At 32.5% G+C, this 16,055-nt stretch overlaps 1 long non-coding RNA gene across 1 annotated transcript; it reads left to right on the top strand.

Moving 5' to 3' along the window:
* The first annotated feature begins 2,199 nt into the window (after nt 1-2,199).
* LOC143079632 (uncharacterized) lies at nt 2,200-8,738 on the top strand. Its single transcript, XR_012979451.1, has 4 exons — nt 2,200-2,301; nt 3,447-3,580; nt 5,911-6,198; nt 8,521-8,738. It is a non-coding gene; the product is annotated as an uncharacterized LOC143079632 (long non-coding RNA).
* Nucleotides 8,739-16,055: the final 7,317 nt, after the last annotated feature.

Below are 16,055 nucleotides of genomic sequence, written 5' to 3'. Positions count from 1 at the left end.
CCCCGCCATATTCAATACTAAGGCTTTTTCTACCTAAGGATCGGTATAAGATTACCTTAGCTGTATTTGTCATAAATTTTAGGAATGTTTGTTCCGCAATGCTCTTCAACTTCATACTTTATTTTGCCTTAAACATATTTTGATTCGAGCGTCACTGATGAGTCTTTTGTAGACGAAACGCGCGTCTAGCGCAAATATAAAATTTTAATCCTGGTATCTATGACGAGTTTATTTACAACCTATGGGTCGATGCCACTGCTAGTGGAGTTTTTATTCCCCAAGGGTATCACCAGCCCAGTAGTCAGCACTTGTGTGTTGACAGGAATTATCATTGACATGATCATAATCATAAATTAACTATTGCCAAACTTAGAAGTTTGAAATACTAAGGCTTTTCTACCTCATGATCCAGAATTGATAACCTAAGCTGAATTTAGCAAAACTTTAGAAATATTTGGTTTTTAAATGCTCTTCAACTTCGCACTCTATGTGTCCTTAAACCTTTTCTAATTTGAGCGTCACTAATGATTCATTTGTAGCCCAAATGTGCGTCTGGTGCAAATATAAAATTCAATCCTGATATATTTAATGAGTTTATTTACAAACACTGGGTTGATGCCACTTATGGCGGAAGTTTTATTCCCCGAGGGTATCACCAGTCCAGTAGTCAGCACTTCAGTGTTGACAGGAATTATCATTGATATGGTCATACTCATAAATTAACTATTGCCAAACTTAGAAGTTTGAAATACTATGGCTTTTTATACTACATGATCAAGAATAGATTACCCCAGCTGTATTTGGCAAAATATTTAGAAATATTTGGTCATCAATGCTCTTCAACTTCGTACTTTATTTGACTTTGAATATTTTTTAATTTGAGCGTCACTGTGGCTCTTTTGTCTGGTGCAAATATAAAATTTTCATCTATGGTATCTATGATGAGATTATAATTTACAACTACTGGTTCGATGCCACTGCTGGTGGAAATTTATTCCTCGAGGGTATCACCAGCCCAGTAGTCAGCACTACTGTGTTGACAGGAATTATCATTGATACGGTCATAATTATAAATTAAGTGTTTACAAAACTTTGATTTTTTTTAATCTAAGGTTTTTCAACCTCAGGATCCGGAATAGATCACCTTAACTGTACTTGACAAACAATTCAGGAATTTTTAGTCATCAATGCTCTTTAACTTCGTACTTTATTTGGCCTTAAAAAAAATTTTGATTCGAGCGTCATTGGTCAGTTTTTAGTAGACGAAACGCGCGTCTAACGAAAATATAAAATTTCAATCCTGGTATATATGATGAGTTTATTTTCCAGAAAGTAATCCACAAACTTATTGCATCCAAAATTCTAGAAGACTTGAGGACATCATCAAGAATGACTCGTCAGGTCCATCATATGTGATTTTTCAGATTAAGATAAAATACAATGAAACCATAGCTTCTTTGGGGATTAAATGTGGTAAAGGCATTCATGACCCATCTCAAATATCCTTAATTCAACACAGAATTGTTTTTATCTGCAATCGCATCTGTATATACATGAGATTTTGAAAGAACATATGTTGAATGACACCCCAGTACAATCAGTTATTTACGGATTATGCATGTTAATGTAGAACTGTATATAAAAATAAGTTATTGGTTGAACGGAAAACAATTAAGCCATTCAAAGATCTTTCTACGGTGTTTAAATGCGAAGAAACATATCGTATCATAAATTTACGAGGGTTAGAACATTATTATTGTTTGATATCCTATTTGTGAAATAAAAATTATACAGGTACAAATAAACGTTTGTAGTACAGCAGTATAACGAAATAATAATTATGATGTTCCAAACTTTCGCTTAGGTCCATTTATTGTAAGGAGACAAAATCAATGTAAGACACGGAGACAAACCTTGTGCATGTTGTAAGTCATTTACAAAAAATATCTTTGCACGTTAGATACTCAATTGTATATAAACGAGTATTTTTATTAGTTATCTGCCTAGCAGATATATTTTTTCCGAATTGCATTAAAAAGACAATGTTCAACTGATCTTTATTGTTTTCAATATTATTGACTATGACTATGATATATATCGAGTATTTGACAAAGCCTAAATTAGGTTCCGGGTATTGGTACCTTTTGTTTATATAGGCATATTTCATGCGCATGTCAGATATTTTAATAGGTAAATTGAGATAAACTAATATGTAATCAATGACTATAGCATGCAAAATATTTATTTTTATATCATTGTAAGATATCTTTTATGTTGACGAGGATCTTTGCATTTAAACTGGTAAGCGAAGGTGTTATAGTATATATCTAGGGTACAAGGATTTTTAAAGTAAATATAAACTTTCAAACTCAATTTGAAATTGAATTGTTAAAGTGATTGTACTTTCGTTTTGTTACACTATATGTTCTTATAATAAAAAATATTACGTCAGAAGATTAAGGATGTAGTCTTCTGACTTTTTCAGTCTCGTTCAGTCTCGTTGAAATCTCGTTCTTGAATAATTTGAAAAAAATGTGATAGAAGTGGAAAATATCAATGAATTTTAAAAATATTATAATCAAACATAAATCTGTGAAAAAATTGTGTATTTACAATGAATGGTTTTTGAGTAATCCAGTTTTCAAATTTTACAAACAATCAAGTCAGTATTTTAGCCAAAATTTTGAGAAAATGCATGAAGGATACCAATAATGATTTTACAAGAATCATTTACATCCCATATCATTTTAATCTTTTCAAATTTCTTAGATATGTATTTTTTCAATCATTTATAACAAAAAAGTTGAAATAATATGCGTTTTGTTCTTAAAACTGAGAAAAATCACAAAAATACAAAATTGACAGCAATGGTAAATTTTACACAAAAAAGCGTCAAAATATGATAAAACTTTCTTATATTAACACCTACCTATAGTTTTTGTAAGTAAAATTTATTCAGATTGGTCCACTTCATCTTTACAGAAAGTATGAAAAAAGTTTAATTGTGGAACTGTGATTTTTTTCACTATAATAGCCCAAAAATAGGTAAAAATCGATGAAAAATGGGAAAATCATCAAAATTGGCCATTTTCAAAGGTCCGTAGCAAAAAAAAAAGTGCACCACCATATGATTTTTTCTTTAACAATTATTTTGTTACAGTCTTAATAACCCAAAAATCAGGTTAAGAAAAAAAGTTTAATTCTAGAAATTTTTGGCTTCTCAGAGGTGTACATCCTTAAATAACAGATTAAGATTGTTTTTTTTTATTTCAATACCCTTTACCAAAAAAACCAAACCCAAATGGTAAAGATAATTGATTTTTACTTCCGTATTGAAACTTATTTAGAGAAACGACTTGGGTTATGTGTTTTCTGGACATAATCAAAAGTCTGAATATTTGAAAAAAATACTATTTAGCTATCCGGTTGATACTCATTACTTACAGGTACCATTCACTAAGAAATTTCAATGGTCTCTGAAGAAATTGGTCAACAACAATGAACTAGGTATCAGCTGATATGGATTGTCGACAAGTTTTACAAGTTCTTATGCTGTTATTGGGATTTAAAGTTTCATTTGGTAATGTATTTATATAGATTAGACCGTTGGTTTTCCTGTTTGAATGGTTTTTATTTACACTAGTCAATTTTTAAAGCCCTTTAATTAATAGTTTGCTGTTCGGTGTGAACCAAGGCTCTGTGTTGAAGACCGTACTTTGATCTAACAGTTCACTTTCATAAATTGTTTAGTTTAAATATATTTATTTATTTATAGTGGATTGGGAAACAAGTATTGCAACTTATATTAATCCCTTTCCACTTTGCGGGTGCGAGTGCTGCCTTGTAGCGGCATTAGCCTGCTCTTTTTCGAAATCTACAAGGGTGTCTTTAACGTGCAAGAAATATGGCTCTCTCTTAACACGGGTTAGCCATTTATCGTCCCCGTCCGACGGACTATCATCGTTTCCTCAAGACCATACTCGCAAATGGTGTCAAGGGAGAGCCGAAAATTCAGTCCCTGAAATTTTCATCCCAGACGGGAATCGAACCAGGAACCTTTGTGTTAGTAGTCCGATGCACTAACCACTACACCACGACTCTCTTTATAAATTGTGACCTGGATGAAGAATTGTCTCATTGGCACTTCTTAGCTTCTTATATCTAATTCACAATATCTATCAACAGTGATGAATACAAAATGTATTCAAAAGGCTAATCTTTCCTGAGTAAGCATAACATTATATCTTGCATTTTTTATATTTTTTATGCTTACAGTTTTTCACGATTTTCACACTTGAACTGAGTGAGGATTCGCAAGTTGGGTCACATGCATCACAATAAGTTTACTTTGTTGACGCACTCAGTTCCTGTGAATCCCTCAATTGCTGTTTGTTTCTTTAACTTGGATCTTCTTAGTCGGCTTATGCGATTAAATTCAGTATCGATAAACAGTATATGCCTAATTTCTTTACCTATCTAGCAGTATTTTAGTTTTCGAGATAATATGCAAACACCGAAGATTGTTTAAACCTCGTAATGTTTGAAAGGTATTTGAAGGTTTCTGTCTTACTTCGCAATTTTGAGAATTTTGTATTGCTGATGATGTTTGCTGTTTGCAATTTTGGTTAGCTCTTGTCATACTATTTTTCTTTTGCGTTCATCTATGAAATATACAAATTTCGATATAATTGTCAAAAGCTAAAAGTAAATAAAGGATGTTTGCTATAGTCGAGCAATTGAATTTGTCATGTTTAATGGACTACACATTTTAATTTACCATGGATTTCGGTACTATGGTAAATAAAATCATCCTATAGATGCCAGGATCAAAACTGTGTACGCAAGACACGCGTTTCGTCTGCAAAAGACATCCCAATGATGCTGGAAAAAAAGTTCAAACGGCCAAATAAAGCAAAATATTGAAGCATTGAGTACCCAAAATTCCGAAAGATTTTGCCTAAAGCAGCTAGTAGTACATCTTTGAATTTTAACAAATTAAAAGTTTTGTAAACAGTTACTTTATAGTTATGACCGTATCAATGATAAATCATGCCAACACAGAAGTGCTGACTACTAGGCTAATGACTGATGTAGATGTAGATGTTATAGTAATGATTGATAATATAGGACAATAATCCAAAGAAGGAGGGAAAATAGGATTTTGATACAAACAGGTTACCGTACAATTAAGCAAAACTAATTACTCGAAATCTAGAAGAAAATACAAATAATGATGACCTGATTTAATAATAATGACAGTAGGTAAACTAGAGCCTTAGTGACATAGCAATATCAATATAAATACATTATGGGAATCGAATTATATGTTAAACAAAATAGTAGATATGATTGATTTCATCTATGTTTTGGTCTAATTTCAATCCCGATGCCTAGTTACATAGCTGTTAAGCAATTCGGTTTTTCCTGTTATGGATTATGAGTGGGGCAAGATCCATCATCATCTGGTGTTTATATATAATACGATACAATAACAAACTATCCAACAAAACTTCTTTCTTTTGTATTAAGATTTAAGGGGTATGGAAAATGAACTAAGTAATGGAAAAAAAATATTTAAAAGAACGATTCTGAATTGTAGATTTGACAATATTCAATTTTCATACATAATTAATCATTAAATGTTGTAAATCTTTATAATAAGGATGAATTCGTCGAACCAAAAGCAAATTAAAGAATAAAACCAACCTCTTCCATGAATTATTCAAGTACATGTATGAGTTGGCGATCAAGACATACAGAAACAATATTTAATGTACTACATTCGTATATACATAAATGGATTATCAGATTTCTCTCTTTGTTTGTTACTATTTTTATACCTAAGATGCATTCATAGCAGGAATCACCTACTTGGTTTAAAGTGCACAGTCTCATTATTTTTCATTCTAGGGTTGAATATAACAAGTCATGGATCCCGTTCTGTTGACTCGAACTTTTCCTTATACTGTGATATACCATCATTCAAAAATATATCTGCATCGTGGTACAGAAATGAAACCAAGAAGACAGACTGTTCCATACATTTCTGCACTATCACAATAGACGGAAACTTTTCGTTTACATGGAATAGGACTGGTATATCTGTTCGTATAAATCCATTAGAAATTACTGAAAATAATGTTATATGGAAATGTGTCACTAGTTCGGGAAAAACAGCTAATTTTACAATTATATTAGGTAAGTTTGTATACCGTCATACTTTCACGACTTTCAAACGATTAAAGCCGATTTGTTATTTAACTACAATATTTTAAGACAGAATTATGAAAAGGGTATTCATACTCATAAGTCGAAAACAAACTGGAAATGCCACTGAAAAGAAGAGAAACGATTAACAACAGTATACAAACACAACATAGAAAACTAATGACTGAGTATTACGAAGCCCGGTTAACCGAAATAACAGCATACCTTGCCATAATAGTTATGAAAGGTACCAGGCTTATAATTGAATTATATAAATTACTTGATAAATTAAATTAGGCGAAAACTGATCACTCAATAGTGGATCGTTAAATGACTATTACCAGGTGACGTACCGAATAAGACTGTTAAGGGGGCTCCTGGGTATAAATCACTTTTTTCTAATAAAGGATTTCGCTATATTTTTTTTTATAAATGAACTTTATCATATAATTAAAAGAAAAATGAAATAAAAAATGGGGTCACCGTTCATTTAAGCTCACAATCTGCCTCCCGAAGAAGCATACATTTTTGTTAATGTCCTTTTTTTCTGTTGAACTAATAGGAGAAATAGAGGTAATATCGAAATAAAAAAATAACCTAATTACAGAAATCGCTTAAATTTTACTATTATTTAGTTTATGTACAGTTTATTTGAAAACAATAATAAAAATTATAGGTCACCGATGAGTTAAAAAAGATTTTTTAAATTTAATGCCAAAAAATGGCATTTTTGCACCAAAGGGAGATAATTTGGAGCCTTTTCAATGATATAAACATTTTAAAAGTCATCTGGAGCCAAACCGAATCTATTTTCTGGGTTGAATTTTGTACCATATAATACAGTAATAACTAATAGTGTAATAAATAAAATTTGTAATGAAAAAATAACGGTTTAATTTTTTGCTGAAATTTGTGTACCCACGAGCCACCTTAACCGGATTGTAATAACATGAGCAACACAACGGGTGCCACATGTGAAGCAGGATTTGCTTACCCTTCTAGAGTACCTGAGATCAACCCCAGGTTTTAGTTGGGTTTGGGATGCTTAGTCAGAAGCTTTCTTTGTTTTGTCATGTGTACTATTATTTGTTTTTTTAAGCCATGGCGTTGTCAGTTTTTTTTTTTTTATCTATGAGTGTGAATGTCTCTCTCGTATCTTTTTCCCTCTTTTATCTGACCCTAAGACATCACCGAATTCGTAAACCTCGTGTAAATTTTCTGACCCTGAAACTTGATAGAATGTAAAATTTTGAAATTTAAGATGTTTTTCGTGACAATGGTAAGACTAGACTGTTACCGGTACAAACCAGACATTGAAAAAACTAGAAGAACAAGAACACAGCTGAAAAAAGTAACAACAGCAGCACTAGCCCCTTTTTAACAAACTAGTGTCATCCCAAATGCCCCAAAAGGGTAAGCCGATCCTGCTTTTAAGTTAATGCAATAAAATGCAGGTTATAAACCGTATTCAGAGGGAACGAGGAAGAGATAGGGTTTCGTCATCTGTGAAACAGATATTTCAGAACTGTCAATTTGCAAAGGGATGATTTCAACTTCACCACTTTGTGAACTCTTGATGCATTAGTTTCCATGTAAGCTGCAACAATCTATCAAGTAAATAACGATAAGAAATGCTAGATCTGAAATATCAATAAACCCATGATAGATACCAGGATTGAAATTTTGAAATTGCGCCAGACGCGTGTTTTGTCTACATTTGACTACTGGGCTGGTGAATAAAAACTCCACCAGCAGTGGCATCGACCCAGTGATTGTAAATAAACTCATCATAGATATCATGATTAAAAGTTTGTATTATATGCCAGACCGGGTTTTCGTATACATAAGACTCATAAGTGACGCTCGAATCACAAAATGTTAAAAAAAGGCCAAATAAAGTTGAAGAGTATTAGGGAAATTCCTAAAAGTTTTGCCACATACAGCTAAGGTTATCTTTTCCTGAGACAGAAAAGCCTTAGTATTTAAAAAAATAATAGTTTTGTTAACTCTCAACCGCGAACCATATTGATTGCTGAATGATTTTAATTACTATGAAAAAAGTTTTGAGAAGCACGTAGAAGACCCAGCAATATAATGTTGTTATGTAATTTGGCTACCAAATAATGTGAAAACTGTAAAATGGTATATTAGCTCTCATTGAATCACTAAAGAGTGTCGAGAATTCTGATCGCTCACAAGGCTCACAAGGCCATACTACTAGTAAATACCTAATTTAGTTAATTCAATTATATATCTAAGATTATAACGTAGAAAAGTATAAATACCTAATCCAAGTTTTCTTATATTTTACAGCATTGCCGACGACCCCACCAACAGGTGTTTCAGGCAAGTAGAATTGCCATAATCTTTTTTTTAATTATCAAAACGCATGTAAGAAAGAAAATTTCAAGGCTTTAATTTTCATAGAATATTTGTTCATCATAATTATATGCTGAAAGTTGTTCCTCATATAATTGGAAAATAATAACACATAACAAGAACATGAAAAACGCAAATAATTAAAGTAAACAGGTTTACATGAAATGAATTTTGTGATAATGTCCAATAAAAGAAAAAAGAGGGACAATATAAAGTCACTAAAACAGAAAAATCAGAAAAATCCGTCAACTGTAAACTGATATTTCGCACATCTTATGTGAAACAAACCATCCTGAGGTACCAAAATAAAAAAAGTCAAATACCCTTTCCATTGGTTTTTTTTTGTTTCCCACATAAGACAATAAGCTTTCTGATAAAACGACGATTCAATTTGAACAAATGTAGACTTATATGGTTCAAATTTTATGGAAAACATTTAAACTTGAGATGCAAAATTATTGATCTTAAAACAAGCTTTTTTTTAAAATGAAATAAGAAATGTTATCGACTAAAATTGAGAATGGAAATGAGAAAAGGGACAACAACCCGACCAAAGAGCAAAACATAAAAGTCCAAGGCCTCCAATGGGTCATCCATCAACCCAAAACATCCCGTTCCCTGGGTTGGGTTTCAGCTGGCCCATAAACTAAATGTGTGTACTAGTTCATAGAACTATAGAAAATGAACGTCACACGAAACTCCGAAACATACAAATGATCCGAAATTAAAAACATCATCCAAAACTAACAATGGCCAGAGGTTCCTCAAGTCAGTTCAGCAGGATAAACTGCATTCTGAATTTTCAAATGCTTTTTTAATTAGAAGTATGTTTTAATGAGACTATGAGGCAAAGTGGCATATAGAGTAGAAAATTCAAGATTTTGAACACATTTGAAATCACAAACGTAAGCATGCAATTTGTCATGTACTTCCAACTTCCGTACAGTCTTGGGTTAAAGTTGGTAACACATCAATTACTTTGTCAAAGTTTCTTAGAATTGTATGAAACTGTGACAGAGGCTTTTTTATGAATAAAAAATAAAGAATGAAGTAAACTTTTGAATTTATATTTTTATTTTTAGATTTTAGTGTTTTTCTGATAAATAAACATAGTTTTTTCATAGGTCACATTAATAGTTATCAAAGGTACCAGGATTATAATTTAGTACGCCAGACGCGCGTTTCGTCTACATAAGACTCATCACACTGTTTTGTGATTAACCTTTTGAACATGATGAATTTGTTTACATTCATTGACTTGGACAGAGGCCAACGAATAGCATCTAAAGGAAAAGTTTATACCTTTTTAATTCCGTATTTAATTGATAAATCCAATAACTTTTTGAGTTAGCGTTACATTTTTTACACTGACAACAGTAATCGTAGGCGAGACAAAGGGTCAAGGTTAAACCTTTTCGATTTTTAAAAACAAAGTATTGAGTTATAAAATCGAAGATACCATCTCCAAAACCTCAAAAAGTTAGTATAATAATTTCACATAAAGCTGATAAGACAGTACATACATAGATGCAATGTCCGGTGAAACTTTGGTATCGTCATGAACACAATTTTATTTTGCAACAAAAAAGTGTAACAGTTGGGTACTTCATCGTTGTCCGTAGGACCAAAATTTAGTTTCCGTTCTCTGACTTTCCATGTCCTCAAACAAATGTTATAAAAATTTTACATAATCACAAGATACAGATCAAGTTCGAATTTGGGTTGCGTCACTTTAACCGTTCTTGTGTTAAGTCTCACTTAAACGTTATATGAAAACGGGTGCATCATCACAATGAGGTTCTTAAACTTGTGAGAACAAATACATAATATGAAAATTATCGGTAGAATATATGAAACATATGGCTGAAGAAGAGTGAATAAACTCCTCAATGATTTTTTTTGTTTTGCGCCAGACGCGTGTGTTGTCTACAAAAGACTCATCAGTGACGTTCGAATAAAAAAAAAAGGTTTAAAATGCCTAATAAATTACGAAAATGAAGAACACCGAGGACCCAAAATTTCTAAACGTTTTGCCAAAACGTAGAATAGCCTTAGTATTTAAAAAAATCAAAGTTTTGTAAACACTTAATTTATAAATATGACCATATCAATGAAGTGTCATTTATATAGAGGTTACATGTACGTCAAAATTAAAATTAAATGAAATTGAGAATGGAAATGGGGAATGTGTCAAAGAGACAACAACCAGACCATAGAGCAGACAACAGCAGAAGGTCATCAACAGGTCTTCAAAGCACATATTTCAAATAGTTATTTTGGAAGTCATTATGAACCACTGTCATCCTTTCTTGTTTTATTTCTCTGTAGATGCTGCCAAAAATAACATAAAACACCAGTCTTTGACATTGTATGTTTGTCTCAGCATGACAATGTTTGCAATATATCAGTACGGTTGACAAAGGTGACGGTATTCTTCCAAGTAAACATAGATTCAACCAATAATCTGGATACCATGGATACATTATACTGCAACAAGCAGTGTATTTGATGGAAAGCAGTGGATGAAATTTGCATAAAACTAGTTTGCCATTGCCAATTCTGTTTCGTTTTTCGTTTAAATTTTTTTTTTGTCTAACCATTCTCCAGTTATGATCTTTTTTTTTTAAATAAGGTTAGGTTTCAAAGACTGACACGAGAACGACATTAACAGATTACAACTACAATGTAGAAAACTGTATAGCAAATCACACACAAAAGAAACATTTAAAGAAGGAAGTTCTTTTTCGAACTCTTTCGATATTCAAGAGCTTACGGCTGTTACGCTGAACTAAGAGAGCAATGTCAATGAACGTCAAGGCCTTTTTAGCTCACCTGGTCCAAAGGGCCAAGTGAGCTTTTCTCATCACTTTGCGTCCGTCGTCCGTCGTCGTCCGGCGTCGTCTGTTAACTTTTACAAAAATCTTCTCCTCTGAAACTACTGGGCCAAATTAAACCAAACTTGATCATAATCATCTTTCGGGTATCTAGTTTAAAAAATGTGTCCGGTGACCCGGCCAACCATCCAAGATGGCCACCATGGCTAACAATAGAACATAGGGGTAAAATGCAGTTTTTGGCTTATAACTCAAAAACCAAAGCATTTAGAGCAAATCTGACAAAAAGGGGTAAAATTGTTTATCAGGTCAAGATCTATCTGCCCTGATATTTTCAGATGAATCGGACAACCCGTTGTTCGTTTGCTGACCATGAATTGGTAATTTTAAGGAAATTTTGCCGTTTTTGGTTATTATCTTGAATACTATTATAGATAGAGATAAACTGTAAACAGCAATAATGTTCAGCAAAGTAAGATCTAAAAATAAGTCAACATGATCAAAATGGTCAATTGACCCCTTTAGGAGTTATTGCTCTTTATAGTCATTTTTTACCAATTTTTCGTAAATTTTGTAGTCTTACAAAAATCTTCTCCTCTGAAACTACTAAGCCAAATTTTACCAAACTTAGCCATAATCATCATTGGAGTATCTAGTTTAAAAAACGTGTCCACTGACCCGGCCAACCAACCAAGATGGTCGCCATGGCTAAAAATAGAACATAGGGGTAAAATGTAGATTTTGGCTTATAACTCTGAAACCAAAGCATTTAGAGCAAATCTGAAAAGGGGTTAAATTGTTTATCTGCTCTGAAATTTTCAGATGAATCGGACAATGGGTTGTTGGGTTGCTGCCCCACAATTGGTACTTTTTAAAGAAATTTTGCTGTTTTTGGTTATTATCTTGAATATTAGTATAGATAGAGATAAACTGTCAATAATGTTCAGCAAAGTAAGATCTACACAAATAAGTCAACATGACCTAAATGGTCAGTTGACCCCCTCAAAGAGTAATTGCCCTTTATAGTCAATTTTTAACAATTTTCATTAATTTTATAAATTTTTGTAAATTTTTACAAAATATTTTCCTCTGTGTAACTAAGGGGCCAAGTTTATTATAGATAGAGAAAATTGTAAGTAGCAAGAATGTTCAGTAAAGTAAGATCTACAAACACATCACCATCATCAAAACACAATGTTGTCATGAATCCATCTGTGTCCTTTGTTTAATACATGTATGCACATAGACCAAGGTGAGCGACACAGGCTCTTAAGAGCCTCTAGTTCATTTAAAAAGGTTAATCGCATTTCATCAAGACCTTGTCAACTTCACATTTAATACATGATAGTCTTGAATAATAGATTCTAGATACTGACATTGTGTATCTATGTATATTTTTAACCTTTATTGTTTAGTTCATTTTTGATCATATCATTTTTTGGCGTGGATCGATATTGATAAATTCTACCATAATTATTTTTGTGTGCTAGTGTCATTTTTTTGTAGTCTTGTCTTTCAGGTTTGCTTAGAGTGCCTAAATACCATTTTATATTTCTTTGTTGAGATAGTTGTTTCACAGTGTAGATACTATTCTGTACGCTATCCGGAAGTCGCGGTTTTCGAAGCGAGAACTTTTTGAATCACATTTTAAATTTGATGGGTATACTGAATCAAACGGTAAGTTGATCATCTGTACATTGCTTAATGATTATTTCAGCCGACATCGATATTCTCAAATGATTTAGAATCTGAAATCCTTCTAGAATACAGTCAGTTCTAGACTGATCGTTCAGTAATTTATTTTGGGATCCTCAAGGAAAACATATTTTTTTATGGGAAATACGAATATTCTACTTAAATACGGAAAGAATATTGAAACAGTATATATTTAACTGTAAACTGATGCAAATATTTGCAATAAAAGATTATTTGCTTTGTACTACGAAAGCAAAATTGTCCATCGATTTAACTTTTTTCTACCAATTTGATGTGATGCACACGTATATTTTATATTCTAATGAATGTTTTTGTTACAGTAACTCATATTTATGATGCTATATATACCTTGAAGATGTGCAAAGCACTTTGTAGATATAGGAGTAAACAAATGATGAGAAAAGTTACCGTAGGCAAAACCGTCCTGTTAGCCAGTTGGAAATCATCGCTTCGAAAATCGCGACTTCCGGATAGCGTACAGAATAGTATCTACACTGTGTGTTTGTTTAATATTGATTAAGATTATGACACAATGATGACTGCTGTACCCAAATGTTTTTTTTTACCTATGATGTATGTTTGTTTTGCCCTCACATTGATGTCAATATAATTGATAATATGCGACTGACACACAAGTGATAGGTTTGGCTAGCTATTGAATCAGGTTAAATCAATCGTTTTCTACTTAAGACCCGTATTAAGTCAGGAATATGACAGTTTCCCCCGGTTTTGGTTTGTGACCCGGATTTTTTTTCTATCGATTTATGAGTTTTGAACATCGGTATACTACTGATGCCATTATTCAAGCATTATATTTTACCATTTGAGGGGAGACTTTCCGTTCTTAAGTTCGGTATGAAAGCATTTTCACATTTTATGTTTACTGTCGACACTGCACAATCAAATTGTTTTTTTTAATTTCTTATTTCTGTCTTAAGTATGAATATTATCCGTCCATCATTGAAATAAACAAATATGTTTTTATGAACAATCGTTTGATTTATACATTTTAATTTCCTTTTATAAACGAATATTTATAATTTTTTATTTATTTGTAATCTCCGCAGATGGCCATATATATATTTTGAATTTTTTAGCATGTTTAAGTGAAAATCTGATAAATATTTTATATATACAATTTGTGTACATGTTAATGTATTAAATTTATATAAATGCAATAAAAACATGTTTTCATATAGCATATATATATAGTAAAAATCGTTGCAAATCTATTTATTTGAAAAAACGTTTTTTTCTCCTCAAAGTTAATACATGTTTCCCTGGAATTGAATGCAAGTTATATCCAGTTGGCTATATATGTTGATTTTTACTTAATATAACATCGTTTGACACACGATAGTTTGTATTGTCATTTGAATTTCAACCAAAGATGAAGAACACTGTATTGGCTACCTACACTACAAATGTGTCTTTACAAACAACGGTATATTGCTGGTCTTCCAAGTGCTCCACGAAACATCTTTCTAAATTATTAACATCTATTTTACCAGCAATCAAAGCCGGGCTTCAAAGTTATTGTGAAACTGTCTATTCTAGAGGTGGCGTGAATCAGATGTGGATACTAAAAAATGCCAAAGATCTTTTAGAGTACATACAATTCAGCACTCTTTCATCTTGCATTAGTATTAAAACATTTGACTTCTCTACACTTTACACAAGTGTTCACCATTCCAAACTAAAAGACAAATTGAAAGAGTTGGTATTGCTTTGTTTCATAAAAAGAATGGCCAACGAAGATACAAGTATCTTGTCTTAGGGAGGGATAAATCCTACTGTGTAGAGGATCTTATTGATTCAAACAAAAAATTATCTGAAACTGACATTATCAAGATGCTTGATTTCTTGATTGACAACATATTTGTTACGTTTGGAGAACGTGTTTTTCGACAGACTGTCTGCATTCCAATGGGAGCAAATTAAGCTCCTCTTCTTACCGACTTGTTTCTTAATATTTTTTTAGGTTGACTTTAGACAGGAACTTCTTAGGATGAAAAAAAAATGAGTTAGCTATATCCTTTAATTTTACTTTCCGCTATATAGATTATGTTCTTTCACTAAATAGTTCTAAATTTGGTGACTATGTTGAACGCATCTATCTCATCGAACTATAGATAAAGGATACAACAGATACAGTTAAGTCTGCCTCGTATCTTGACTTACATCTAGAAATTGACAAGGGTCTGTTGAAAACAAAACTTCACGACAAACGAGATGATATCAGCTTCCCAATTGTAAACTTTCCGTTTCTATGTAGCAACATTCCAGCAGCGCCTGCATACGGAGTATCTTCCAATTGACACGATATTCCCTATCATGATTTCTTTGATTGAGGGTTGCTGCTCACAAGGAAGCTATTAAACCAAGAGTTGCCAATGGTGTAAGTTGAAACTCATTCCTTCGTAAATTTTACGGACGCCATCACCAGTTGGTTACCGGTAACCGTTTTACAGATGATATCGGATATCTTTCTTACGTCGTAACTACAATTCCCATCACTTTTTATGAATGTGACCTACCGAATTAGACTATTTACCGGATTTTAATAACATGAGCAACACGACGCGTGCCACATGTGGAGCAGGATCTGCTTACCCTCCCGGAGCACCTGAGTTCACCCCAAGTTTTTGGTGGGGTTCGTGTTGCTCAGTCTTTAGTTTCCTATGTTGTTTCTTGCGTACTATTATTTATCTGTTTTTCTTTTTCATTTTTAGTCATGACGTTGTCAGTTTATTTTCGATTTATGAGTTTGACTGTTACTCTGGTATCTTTCGCCACTCTTTTAGTAATGAACAAATTTTTCAAATGAGACACATCCTAATTTGCTATTCCATCGTCCCATAAAATAAGGAAATATAGAATAAGAAGATGTGGTATGATTGCCAATGAGACAAGTTTCCA

This window comes from Mytilus galloprovincialis, chromosome 6 (genome assembly GCF_965363235.1).
Source record: "Mytilus galloprovincialis chromosome 6, xbMytGall1.hap1.1, whole genome shotgun sequence".
Lineage (NCBI taxonomy): Eukaryota > Metazoa > Mollusca > Bivalvia > Mytilida > Mytilidae > Mytilus > Mytilus galloprovincialis.
The sequence above is the reverse complement of the archived record's forward strand: the minus strand, read 5'-3'. Positions and strand labels throughout refer to the sequence as shown.